Here is a 14,022-nt window from a genome sequence, read left to right on the forward strand (position 1 = left end):
TGGTGGGGAAGAGCAGGAGTAATTGCGGGAAGTCAACTAATTCATGCACAACAAAGCTAATCATTAACAGTGGGCTACACAGCCCTTCTTCTGCAGTGCTGACCAATTACTTCCAAGTCGTGTTTTAAGGCTAATGTGTAACAAGTGCTGCTCAGTAGCTGGAGCAGAAGGCATCTCACTGGGTGTGTGGATGTCTGCTCCCTCCCTCATCCTTGAGCTGGAGCAAGTCTCACTCCTCGGGCTGCCAGTGCAACGTTATTGATTACTGATGGATATGTTGTTATTAAAAGCAGAAAGTCAAAGGGGCAGGCCTGGCTAGGATTTCTGTTCACTAGAAATTATTGTGGTTCAACTCCTTTGTTCCCATGTTTGTCCTGAAGAGAGAGAAACCCATAGACCTGGCCTTAAACAGGGATGGGCTCACCCAGATCACAGCTGCAGTCAATCTCTGGCCCTATTACCAGTGACAAAGATGCAGAAAAAGAGCACACCTGACAGCTGGGGGGAAATCCAGACGATGATCTAGTTTTGCCCTACAGCTCTTCAGTTCTGATTTACCTCCTACTTCATATCTTCAGGTAAAGTGTTGTTGGCACAGTTCAGTGCTGGTTGCTGCTGGATGGGAAAGAGAGTTTTCCTTCTGGCTAATTCCCATTTGAACAGCCAGGGGTAAGAAGAATGACGGTGTTAATAAGATGAGCTTGGCGAGAGATTTGAGTAGAGAACAAAACAACACTGGCTAAAGCAGGTGCCATCAGTGAATGACAGGGAGACATGGCAATATAAGAGGGACAAGTTTTGGATACTTACAAAGGGGTGAAAACTTTGAATCTGGTCTCAGTGTCCCAACATGCCACCCACTTCTCTAAGTGACTGGGTTTGACATATGTATTTGTGTGTATGTATGAAGGTGCAGTCACCAGGAAGCAAAACAGTAATTGCATGGGCTTTAATGGGTTTTCAGTCTTCTTCCACGAGGAAAAACAAATCCTAAAATTAAGCCTCCACTTGGCACTTAAAGCTGCAATTTTTATGTTGCGTTAGCAGGCACCTGGCACTAGCACGATGAATGTGCTGGGGGACGCTGCTATTTAAGCCACAAGCAGGTACGACGTGACAGTGCCTTTCTGCTGGGTGCCTTGCTTATACAACCATGCAAATACTTCCTGGAGAATAAATTACCCAGCCAATTTCCTCTGTTTTCCTGTTTGTAAATTGCCTCTGAGTAGCTCCTGTTTTTCTTGAATGTGCTTTTAGTAAATACATCAGGCTATGGACAAGCAGCTTATTGTGAATGCTCAGTGTTTAAGAGTCAAGTTGGTTTCGTGCATTTTAATTTTATACAAAAGCGATTTCTATTTTCTGGATGGATGAAAGTTAAGTCCCACAGAGTCTGGTTTCTGGTGTGAACACTCATTCTTAGAAGTCAACCTTGCATTTGTGTGTGCCTATTTGATGTTTTTCATTTAAAATTATTTCTTTGACAAAATAGCTCTGTCTGGGAGCTCAGTGATCCCAGCGGAAAGGCTGTGCAAACTGCAGTAAGCAAGAGATGCAGCTCCCTGGGGGGTTCAGAAATGGCTGTTTATCACCAAATGTCTGTGTTGGTCATCACAGCATCTTTGGTGCTGCTTTGGTGCTCTGTGTAGCTCCTAGGAGCCTCACACCAAAACTTGAATGACACCAGCTGGGCACAGACCAGAGGCTGGGATACAGGCCACGTATCTGTGAGTGCAGGAAAAGGTCAGGTGAGGAGTAATTCAGGTAGAGATGGCTACACCAGATCTTACCCATTCAAAGATTATCCTGGAGAGGAGACACTGAAAATGTGAGTGCTACTATGGTTGTCTTTGCTGACTTAGATCATTCAGTGCAGCACCTTCAATGTTGCAGACCACAGTTAGTGCCAGGTCCTGTGCCTAAACCCTTGTGTTTATTATCCAGTGATGTGCCTGCTCCCCTTTCCTATGGGAGTCACTCATTACAGTGCTGCAAAAGGGAGTTTTGGACTTTAAACCAGTCCCGTGGTGTAGGACGTGGTTTTCTGTTTCACTTTTATGAGAGGAGGTATACCCATTGCAGCTGGACTTAAGCTGATCCGATTTAAACCGGAAAAGTACCCGGCACCACTGGTGGCATTTTGCCAATGAGTGTGTGAAATGTTGACATCTTTGATGTCTCATATAACCATTTGAAAAACATTTATTTTTTTTTTTAATTCTAGGAAAAGGTACAAATTCAAACTATTTCTAAGATTTTCTCCAAGAGCTCTTACATACAGCAACCAATGTTCAGGAATATTTTAACAAGAATATAAGAAGACTATCCCTTTGAATAAAAACTGAAGACTGGTTTTATTGCTATTCGTTACGCCACTCAGCTGCATTCCACAAACACTTGTGTTTACCAGAATGCTTGTAAAAAGAATAAATGTTGTAAACATTTGAGTGAATGTGGATTTATACAAAAACTTTTGCCCCCAGAACATTAAAGTAGCTGTCTTAAAATGTCTCTTTTGATTTAGGAAGGATCTGGTGAGAGAGTAGAAATCCTGTATAACACTGATTGTTAGTAGTAAAAAAATCTAAATAACTCCATTGCATTTGGTGTACTTATTTTGGATTTATAGACATATGCTGAAACCAGATCCAAGCTTTTATTTTTACAGACTTTTTTTTCTTTTTTAATCTAATATGGCTTTCAGAGGAAGTACTTTGAATCAAGTTCTGTTGTGTTTGTTTGTTCTGTGCTTCATAAAATTGTATAAAGTGATTTAATCTCTGTCTGATCGTGGGACTGAAGATAATGTAATAATAAGGCTTAGTAAAATCACATCAGAGAAAATTAGGCTCTTTTGTAAGGTCAGAAAAATGTTACTTTATCTGTGAAGATGTCTAATTTCCAGTGAAGTCTGCCAGAAAACCAGCAGGTATAGGTTGCTGCTGTGTGGGGGCTTTCCTTATCTGTAGCCTTGGCACACATCCCTGCGCTTCCTCTGGGTGTCCCGACACCAGAGATCTCTGTGCATCCAACAGCCACGGGTCTCTGTGTCACCCCACTTCTGTCGACTGTCTGAAAGCCTTAGGTCATCCAGGACCTGCAGGATATTGCACCATTGCTGACTTACTTAAAAAATAGAGATGTATTTCCTAGGCTGTAAGATATGAAATGGAAATGGCCAAATCTCTGCAAACCATAGCTCTCGCAGGGACACAGAGATGTACCTCAAGAAATCAGGGGGCCACATAAATTAATGCACCTCCTGTGTCGTGTCTAGTCATCCCTGGGACAAGGAATCAGCAGTCCAAAAAGCTCTGGGAGAACAAAATCAGGCTGCCAGTGACTGACCTGGATTTGGTGGGACTCCCTCAACCAACCCAAACTCCTGGGAAACAGCAGAAGATGCTTGGAAATGGGGACACAGACCAGGAATCTTTAGGATGAAGGTACATTCTTTATTTCCTTAACGAAAAATGGATCAAATGTTTTCAGAACAATGAGCATTTGAAACACCTGTGCTAATTTAGAAGTTTCTCATGAATTTTGTTCCTGATTTGGAATCTAGGTGGTGGGTTTTTTTGTTTGTTTGTTTTTTCATTCTAGCAGAATTACCTGTCCACCGTGGATATCTGAGTTTGAATCAAAGTATTACTTTAACAATTCTAAAAGACGATAAACCCCCCCCCTCTTCTTTCTCCCAAATTTGTTTTTCCCCAGTGCTCCACTAGTAATTTTGCTGTGTCTCTTTGTGATGATGATGCATCATGATGGGGAAAAGGGAACTTGTAGCAGGTTTGCAGACTTTGGCATGAGAGATTTTTACCTGGCTTTACAGTACCTTCAGGAAAGTAGCATATGAGCCTTACTGCAAAGACTAGATTTTGTTCACGTGACACATGATGGATTCCAGCTTTCTCCATGAGAACAGAGAGCATTTGACTCTGAAGAGTACAGGATTTCCACAGCTGTTAAATCTGCTTAATTTTATAGGCCAGGATGTTTGCCCACAGGCTCAGGTGTAACACTTACCCCTAGATCCTTTGTGAGTGGCAGAGAACTGTAAAGCCTGAAGAGGAGCTGTGGCAGGAAATCTGGAAGGATATTCTTGTCTGAACACTGGAAGCAGAGGGGTTGATCAAATTGGTCAAGTTTTGAGGGCTGCAACACGTGCCCAAGTTGTTGCTGCTCTGCTGTACTGTCTGGTCCGTGAAGATGCTAAGTTTGCCTTCTACATTTAGGTGTGTGGACCTTCAAGGGAGATACTGGAGGGGTGGATTTTCTGATCTTGAGGATTAGGAGCTGCAGTAATTCACTGCAGTTTATTTGCATTCTGACCACTAGAAGAACAGCCTAGCATGAGTTGGACTTAAATTATCTACTTTATTTCCTACACCGATCATTGACTTTCTTGCTGAAAAGATAACTGTCGAGATTCACTAACCGCAACATGAGAAAGCTACAAACAGGACTCTGCAAGAAATCCTTCCCAGATTTCCACACTTCCAATTTCTTTATCAAAGCATTTGCAATTCTCATTTCAAAGTCATGGAAATAATAACCAATATTGGGTAAAAATAATGATAGATATTTAATCAGAAGTTAGAAAATGTGATGAATAGCCACCGGCAATGACATTTCTGATTACCTGACTGTGCCAGAACAAACAATTCACAAAACAAAGCTACCACTCCAGAGATTGCACGTTCCCAGGTGAGAACTGAAGCAAATCAAAAATGGGTCAGTGAACAGTAGATTATTTAATTTCTTTGGAGTAATTTTAAGTAAACCCCTGTGCCATGTGACTGTATCTATACATTATTCAGTGGCTGGGACATGCAGTCAGGGTGGTAAGTAAAGAAATCTACTCTTAACCTCAAGCCATTAATAGCTGGTTGATGAACTGAATCGCAAGAGCTTGTTGTGCTTCAGTGAGCTGAACACAAAGCCTCCTGTGTAAATATTCACTCAGATAAGTGAATTCACTCTGGCTGCATTTCTTCCATGTCCTGTCACTCATGCACATGCTCTAGCTGCTGTATTTTAGCCACACCTAGTATGAGTATTAAACTTGAAAATAAGAGTAGTCACACAGACAACTAGCAGTCATCTGATCTTTAGATAGAAGGAACCATTCTATCTGGCCATAGGTTGTCAAAACTGATCAGCAGGCACGGTATGTCGTGATACGGAAACTTCAGTAAATTCTGTCTATGACAACTTATGGGGAGCTTGTCTGTCTGGAACAGGCAAATCAATCCTAATTGTATCACCACTGTATTTGTCCATGCATATCACCTCAACACAAAAACCATACTGGAGAGTCTGTGCAAGAAGACCAGCAAAGCAGCAGAAAATGCTACTGATGAGAGAATAGAAATGATCTTCTCTTTTGTTGGTAGTCAGTTATTTCTGATAGAAATCCTGGTAGAACCAAAGCTTCTTTAAAGAATTGGCTAGAGAGAGGGGAAGATGCTTCTCACCTTCTCTGAGAAGGAGTAATCTGCATGGAAGGAACCACAGAGGTGGGTATAAGATCTCATACATTAAAAACATTAACTTAAGCAGAGCTTTACATTCTCTTCCATATTATAGCTATAAGAATGTATGAGAATGACCATCATCACAGGGAAGAGCAGAGCATCCCACCCTGGCTCTTTTTGGCCACACATTGTACGTGCTAGGAGAAATACTTTAGGATCAAGAGCTATTGGATTGCTCCTGCTCCTCCTATACGTTCAAAACATCGATTTGCTAATTGGGTTTGGAAGGCCACATCTGTCAGCTAAGATGCACGTTTTAATCTTTGAATTTCACATCTACTCCTTTTTGGTTGTATCTTGAACTATTCTTGCTTTCAATGGGAAAAAATAAGTTATATGTCAAACTAAAGAAGCAAAGTTGACAGTTTGGAAAAAAAAAAAAAAGAGGAAGGATGGAAGACATAGAAAGTAAGAAAAAGAAATAAAGAAACTTCATGTATGTATTTCTACCAGTTATTTGCATTATTCTAACCTAAAATGAGAGAAAAAGAAATGGAAGAAATGGCCGGTTTAATACAGGCTCCCCACTTACATCATAGCAAGGTTAATCAAAAGATCTCAGTAGGGACTCCTTTCACAGTCTGCTCGTGTTACCATTTTAGGGTTACTCTGCAGGAGCTTTGCTATGTTTTTTATCTCTACTCAGAGGCAGCGGGTTTTTTCTATCTCTGTGTATGGTACCACTCAATAGACTGAGGATGTAAGAAATTTCCTGGCATGTAAACAGAATGCTATAGTGAAGATAGTAGATTTTGACTTTTAATACGTTTCCACTACATGTTCTGAATCTCAGTTCTTACAGCATTTTTATTTTACTCGTAATTTCTGGTCTGCTAATTCCTGATGGGCTCCTTTCCCATTTCATTATTATCACTTATTTCTTTCACTTTTCTTTTGACCCTTCGTTCCCCCTTGACTCCTTTGTCTTTCACTTGTATGCCCTGATTTTCTTCTGCTTCTAGTTCCTTTCATTCCATTCTCTTGTATTAGCTTTTACCTCCAACTCTTCCTTTGTGTTGTCCTCTTCCTTGCCCTCACATCCTTCATTTTCTAGAAAATTGCCACATTGGCGTGAATTACTGGGGAAAGGTTGGAGATACGAGTCTTTGGGGACAGAGGAATTTATCAACAATCAAGTTTGTGAACAAAAGCCAGTTTCTGTTTCAGACAAAGCTAAGCCATTAGGAGAGAAGGAATTATTTTTGAAGACTGCAGAAGGAAGTCAGCCTAGGAGTCAAGGTGATAGGCTCCACATTGGATATACTGCAGGCTTGCTGTGTGACCTTGAGTAAATTACCCAGCCTTCGTGTGCCAGGATGAGCAATTTACCTACCTGTTAAAATTACCATAACAATATTTCTGTCTTAGAAGTGCTTCAAAGTTTAATTAAGCTTGGTAAGCACTCGAACATTCTTCATTTAGTATAATTATTGTCATTATGTATTAACCCACTACGACATTCTAGAGGCAGTAGATGTTTTAACTACTCCCTTTCAGTCTTAAATAAGACAGTATCCTTCCACTACATTTAGCCAATAATTAAATTGTTTTGGAATATATATTAATTATGGCTGGAATTACAGTGATCGGTTGAAATCTCTAGAAGATCTCTGAATTCCACAAAAGCCCTGAACAAATACACAGATGCTGAACTCACCCAACTCCTCTGTGTACCAGAGGCCCAAAGTCCCCAGCTGCCTGAGGAAGGCTGCCTTCACGTGCCTTCACCAACCTTTACTTTTAGCATAGGATATGCCGTATACAGTGGCTCAGATGTTTCTTGATTGTTTACCGTCAATGAATTTAGTGACTCCTTGTGGACGAGGCTACGCTTCAGCAAAATTCTCTCAAAAAAACAGAACACCTCCAAATGTGAGGAGATGCTTCAGCATCTAAGGCTGGCCAGTGCTGTCTGCCACCTTCTCGTGGTCACTGGAGAATTCACAGGGGAGGAGATCCATGCCAAGAATGAGACGGCAGAGCCCAGCCTGCTGCACCCACTCGGGATAGCTTTGTGTCACTGAAGGTGGTGGGGAACCCCCAGGTCTGGTTGGGTAGCTCTTTCGTGAGTAAAGCACATCCTTTGACTTCATGGGAGAGTCAGGAGAGTGGAGTGCTTTGAAATTAGGCTTGCTATCTGTTCTCTGTCCTGTATAAGCACCTGTTCACCTTAATTCATTTATACAAATCTAAAAGAGAATGAGATTTCAACATAGCTTTGCACAAGAATTTTGCACAAATGAAATCCAGTTAATTCTTTTTATCAAAAGTGGATAAGCCTCTTTTGATTTATTCTTGCTAAAAATGCAGGCTGACATTTTGCTCATAACTCTAAACCACTCCCTTCAAGATATTTCCAAGTCACTTCTTTCCACAAAGACATGGATAAGATCTCATTTGTGAGACTCTCAGCTGACATGGCTTTCATATGAATTCCTCCCCCCTGACAAGGGAAGCTAAAACCTACTTCTCCCATGCATCTCAAAGTGAAATTCAGTACCTTTTTGTCTGACTGTTTATCACTTCTTGCAAATACTCAAATCCATTTCCTTTGGAAAAGGTTTGTCTTTGTATGACAGGCATACAAATAGGTTTTATTATAATACTCTATTCATTGGTGCAGCTTAGCCTGGAGATAAAAAGGAATTCATTTTCTAGATTTTCCCTGAATGTCATCTCTGCATTATCAGAGTTCTTAACTCAAGAAGAATAAGCTAAAGAAAAAAATATGAACTGACACATTGTACCTGACTTCATGTTAGTGACCAAGAGCCCAAGCTTCCCCCCAGTGAATTGAATCAAAGTGGAATCAAGAGTGAGAGATTAGGCAGAAAAGCACCCGGTCATCTGAATTTCAATAATGGTAACTTAGAGTAAGACAGTGTAATCTTTTAAATATTAATAGTGAAATCTGCTTACTTATCCATAACGTTGTATATGCCCTAAAGGTCAGAAAAAATGTATTTCCTTTTCACCTTTTTTTTTTTTTTTCTGACAGACTTTGACATGTATATCTGTGTTTCTTTCTAAAAACAAAAAATTACCATATTATCATGCTAGACTCCTTGCTGGTAAAGCAAAGCAGCCTATCATGACTGTGAAGAATCCGCAGATAATAATCTCTCGATTATTATCTTGCCTTTATTTTTTTTTCTGCTGAGACTTGAAGAAAACCAGAGCAGGAGTCCCTGCAGGCACGTTTGCTGTAACTGTTCATGGCCATTAACCATCAATGTGAGTTGGTCTTGTAGGGCTATTATTCGGTGCTGTACAACCAGCGCCAGATGGCCAAAGGTACATATGAACATAACTCTTACCTTCTGCATAGCATAAATCAGGGCCCTGCAATCCCAGCTGATGGCTGCTTTCACACGTGGTAGCTGCAATGTCCCCTTGTGCTCGTCAGTGGGTATTCCTGCCATGGGAAACATCCACACTTTCAAAAACCCTCACTGCACCACTCTGTCCAATGCTCAAAACACTTCTGCAAGTTGTGCTGACTGGGAAGTAGTCCAGCACTATGATTTGTGGCACATCGAGGGATTTAGATATGTATCAGCAACTGCAGAGGTTCTGCTGATAATAAGAGAAAGACAGAGGATGGGCTGAAAGCTTCATTCTATCAAAGTCAAGGAAAATATGTTTAGAAACAGAGTAGCAAAAATAAAATAAAAAAGCACTAACTGGAGAAGATTCATACTGCCTATCTCCACCAAGTTTCTCCTCTTCAAGAGCTGAGCTGATGAAATGAAGAGTGACTCCCGTTAACAGACATCAAGTAGCCCATGGCCCAGCCAGTACGTCCACTGAGACATGGGCTCCTGGCATGGTTATACAGGCTGGGCAGGTCACAAGCCCCATCCTCTAAAGGAAGGCTTTCTCTTATCTTATGGAACCACTATATTCTTTGCTGTCCTGTTTCCACAAAGGAGATACAAAGAGATGCTCCTTGGAATTTGCCCCTTCTTTTCATCTCACTACTGAACTCCAGAGAAATTCCTTGAATAGTAAGTGTAAGCTTAATTAATGATAGCTGAGTTGCAAGTAAAACTACGAAATCTTGATATGCTTATCAAAATGTGAAGCAAATTAAATAGTGTTGCTCTGAATAGTTAGGGTACTGCCCATCATGCTGCTGCTCTCTCTCTTATTGCTTCCTAAATTCACCTATTGTCTGATTCAGTCTCACCAGCAGCCTTGTCTTACAAATTATATAAAATAATTTAAGAAATTAAAATTAAGACAAGAACTTCATCAAAGGGCAAGCATTAGCATGACAATAACATCCAAACACCAATCATGAGGGGCAGGCATGATATTAGAAAGGGGTTGTTCAGGGTGCCGCAGTTTCCAGGCTGGTCCCTTTGCTAGTGCTAAGATCTGTAGTAAAGGCAATCAGTCTGTGGTCTGATCTGATTTTGTAGTGTCAGGTCTGACTTTAGGACAGTCAGTAGAGCTTCTTGACTCAAACTAAGGAAAAAGCTAAATTCAAAGAGAATTTTGTTTGTTTGTTTGGTTGGTTTTTTAAATTGAAGTCTGTCTGTTTCCATGTTTAGTGAGCCAGAAGCAGTTTTATCAAATGTTCTATGTCTTCTGACAAAAATTACCCAGAAATTTGCTTTAAAATGCATCATGTAGTGTGGGCTCTGGTTCTTCTGTTACTGTATAATTAAGCAGGAGTTATTTTGCTTTCCGTGTGAGGAAGCTATGTTGTCTTAAATGCTCTTTAAGGCTTGTTTCCCTTAGTATCTCATTTCTCTAAGGATTCTCTAAGCACTGATCTCAGGGGTCCATGGGTCTGGGTGGAAGCCCATCCCACAGGCACTCAAAGATCTCCTGCTTTTCAGGATCCTGATGACATGGTGGTCCTGGAAAGAGGGCACGCAGTGCTTCCACGTGTTTAAATAGACATCCCTAAGCTGGATGGAAGAACCTAAAACCTCTCAGGGCTGCCCCGAAGGAACCTGAAATACAGACAACCTGGGACTTTGGTGACAGTGATGGACTTTGATTTCTTGAGCAGTACTGAATCTGGTGAATAAGACAGTGTTGTTAATGATTTACATAGGTTAAGACTGGCACTGCCTTTTGAGTTTCTTTCTTCTATAAACATTATTATTTGAGTCTGAAAAATGGTAATGTTTCAGACACATGGTAACACTGGCAGAAGACTTTCAAGCAAAACTTTGAATATAGATAGCAGTGTGTGTATATGCACATGTAGATAAAGGAGGCAGAGAAAAAGACTGTTAAATATATTCTCTGTCATTCTGTCTCTTCTTTTTATAAAATCTAATTTGTAAAGGATCATTGAGCTCCAAGTCATTGCTATAACAAAGTAGACAGTTTGATCTAGAACAGCTGATCCATGAATATCTTAAAGACTAATTTGTGGCTTTGAATTTTTCCTGACCATTAAAACCAGGTTAAATTTTTTTTCCTTAAAAAAAAAAATCTCCAAGAAGTTTTACCATATTATCAGACCTATTTCTAAGGAGAAGTAAATGTCTCCACTACTTATTCTTGAAGCAATTCTTGTGATCCAAACATAAACATGTGGTCCTAGATTCTGCAGTAAATGTGAAGCTCCAGAAGGTAGGTATGATCTTGAAGGCCCTATGGATCCTATTAGACATTCAATTCTGCCTTGAACTGTACAGGAACCCCAAGAACTAACCTGAATTGTGCATTTCAGTAGATTACAGTATCAAAAAGTGCCTAAAGTCCTGTTGCGAATTCATCCAGCTAAGGACACAGAAGCTTTGAGAAAGCTCTTCATTGCATATGATAGAATCTATTTGCCTCATAATTGTAGTACTGGTTCCATAAAGAGACCCCCAGCAGTTGCTAATTGCATCCAGAAAACTCATTACATTATACCAATTGGATTTTTAATTAGAAATGCAGATGGCAACTCATTTATTACTGTTGTAAGATCCAACTGGGAGAGAAATCTCAATTCTGTTTTGGATTCATTCACCTTTTGGATGCTGGAAAAGAATGAGGAATGAGAATGGTGAAACTGTGACTGATTGTATGCCTTCCAATAAAGATGCATTATTGCACGGAGGCTGAAGGTCACAAGAAGTAAAAGGAAGAAGCATCTAGGAAGCCGATTTCAGAAACATAAGGAGCTTACAAAAAGTTCTGTTGGGATAGCAAGCTGAGAAGTTGAGAAGCGAAAAGTTAGCCAAACTGATTTTGCGGAGATACTGATACACCCTTCTCCCTTCTTCTCAGTGGAGAGAATGGAGGTGAGCATCTCAACCTACGATTAAAATTCCCTTTTGTCTGTAAGTCCTTCCCTCACTGTGTAGAAGAAATGTGCCTCGTGCTGGCAGCGGTTAGCCTGTTAAGGCAGCAGTGCTGTGTGCCAAAGTGCTTGGAAACGATTGGGATTCTGCTCCTGATGGTGGTCACTGCAGGACCCAGCAGTCTCTTGACTACACAACAGGCAAGGTCATGCCCTTGCACCATTGAGGACTAATAAAATCCAAGACTGACATTTTTCTCTGTTTGCCTTGTCCTTTTGGACTGTGAATTCTTTGGGAAAGCAGCTCACAATTATACATTTCTGCAGCCTGGAGCAATGCAGTCCTTGACTCAGCATGAACAGACAGCAAGCTCAGTGCTGCCCAGCTCTTTCCTCTGATGGTGTAAAAGGTGTGTGGGAGCCTATATGCCGTATTTCTGCACCTTTTTTTTTGTTCAGTTGAGTCTTCTCATTTTGTCCTTTTTGTTTAGAAACACTGTGCTCTGTCTCTTCCACTCGTATGCCATCAGGAAAAGACAAGTGTTTCTCTTCTGCTGTAATGAAATCACTTGAAAATAAAATACTGTTAGCCCAAGTCAACATGAAGAGGTGAATGCTATCAACGTGTTGGTTACTGTTTCCTCTATAGACACCTTCTTTTTTGTGTGTGTGAATCTCTGTCAAGTGGACAAAATAACATGTGTTCTTACCTGCAAATCCTGTGAACACCAGGCTATTGTCTTGGGTCATGAAAGAGTAGCACAGCAACAAGGACATGGATTCTCTTTTATAGTCTCCTGTTGCCCGTCAGAAAACTTCAACATTGCTAGAATTCTTAATGAGAACTTGGGGGTAAAAAAAACTTGGAAGCTTTTATTGCAATTTTTAATTTGTGAGTTATTAGAACTACACATTCTATTTCTACTAATATTAGAATGTTATTATTCTGAAAGTTGTGCTTTCAGAAATACTTTTAATCCTTTATGAGTACATGTCAGAGCCTGCTACGTGTTGCTCTGGATAAGTGAACAATTGCTGGTCTTGCTTTCTGTGATGCCAGAAAATTAAATGAAGGCACCAACCAAGAAAGCAATCCTGCTACAGCCTGAAAGAGGGTGCTTGCTTTTTCCTTTAACTCAGAGGGCAGCAGGAACAGCCTCACTGGCTGCACAGGGCCACCTCCTTTCATTCATAGTTGCTCATGCTATTTCATTCCAGGAAAAGATCAAAGTTCCAAATATAATTTATCTCACCTGGTGCATCCCATTTTAAGTTCCTGAGTTCATTTGCTTTAACGAGGACAAATTTAAGCCATTCAGGCTGTCTTTTTGCATTACATTCTTCCTGAATTCTTTCTTTAGTTAAAAAACACCTGCTTGGTGTAAGGTCTAACACCAGCACAGTATTTGAACTTTACCAAAAGCAGACCTACTGTTAGGAATCCATTTTGCTGTTCTGTTAGAAAAAGATGTCTTATATAAAGCCAGATGATGAAATTCTGCAATACAGTTGTTTAGCATGGGCATGGTGGCCATGCTAAATTTTGGCAGCTATATCTACCATGCTCTTTGTCAGTAGTATTTGAGCAGTAGTGAAAAACTAGTATAAAATTGTTCTGCATTTTAAGAAATTTGTTTAAGAATCCTGATAAACACTAAACCACATTTTCTTACAATTCTCATAACTTGGCATTTGTCTTCCAAAAAAATAAATGACCTTGATCAATGAGGATGGTTACAAGCCTCTCTGATGGGAATAATCCAAGTGGGAACTACGCACCTTGGACCTAGAGGCTGCAGTAGCAAGTTGACAAGAAAGCCAAGGAGTGGAGTTAAGTGTGTATTTTTACAGAATTGTCTTGTCCATTGTCTTGATTTCCCAAAAGGTCACTGGTACAAAACATGCCATTCGTCTACATGCTATTCCAGGTAAATACCTAATTGTCACAAATATCATCCTGCACCAGTGAAGTCCATCCACCAGGTAATAGCTCTCTTTTTCTCTGAAAAACTCTGTGAGTAAAAGCAAGAAAATATAAAGCATAGATATTGATATTGAGTATGTATGTATAAGTGTTAGCATGGCTTGGGTTTGTTTATTAGGATAATTTTGGAGCTGTAGCATGCTGTGGTACAGTTTAGAAGCTCACTGATGCAGCATGAATTGATTTACTGACAATAACTGGGGAAATGGGCTTAGCCCTGTTGCTACTCTACTATTTCAACTACA

The 14,022-nt window shown here is 40.3% G+C and overlaps 1 long non-coding RNA gene across 2 annotated transcripts; it reads left to right on the forward strand.

Annotated features, from left to right (window-relative positions):
* Window positions 1-514: 514 nt before the first annotated feature.
* LOC121064698 lies at window positions 515-12,381 on the forward strand. 2 transcript variants are annotated; one of them, XR_005816637.1, is made up of 4 exons: window positions 515-578; window positions 3,278-3,446; window positions 10,388-10,574; window positions 11,440-12,381. It is a non-coding gene; the product is annotated as an uncharacterized LOC121064698 (long non-coding RNA). The 2 variants fall into 2 exon arrangements; XR_005816638.1 differs by lacking the exon at window positions 11,440-12,381 and adding an exon at window positions 11,239-11,374.
* The last annotated feature ends 1,641 nt before the right edge of the window (window positions 12,382-14,022 follow it).

The sequence above is a fragment of the Cygnus olor genome, chromosome 2 (assembly GCF_009769625.2).
Source record: "Cygnus olor isolate bCygOlo1 chromosome 2, bCygOlo1.pri.v2, whole genome shotgun sequence".
NCBI lineage: Eukaryota > Metazoa > Chordata > Aves > Anseriformes > Anatidae > Cygnus > Cygnus olor.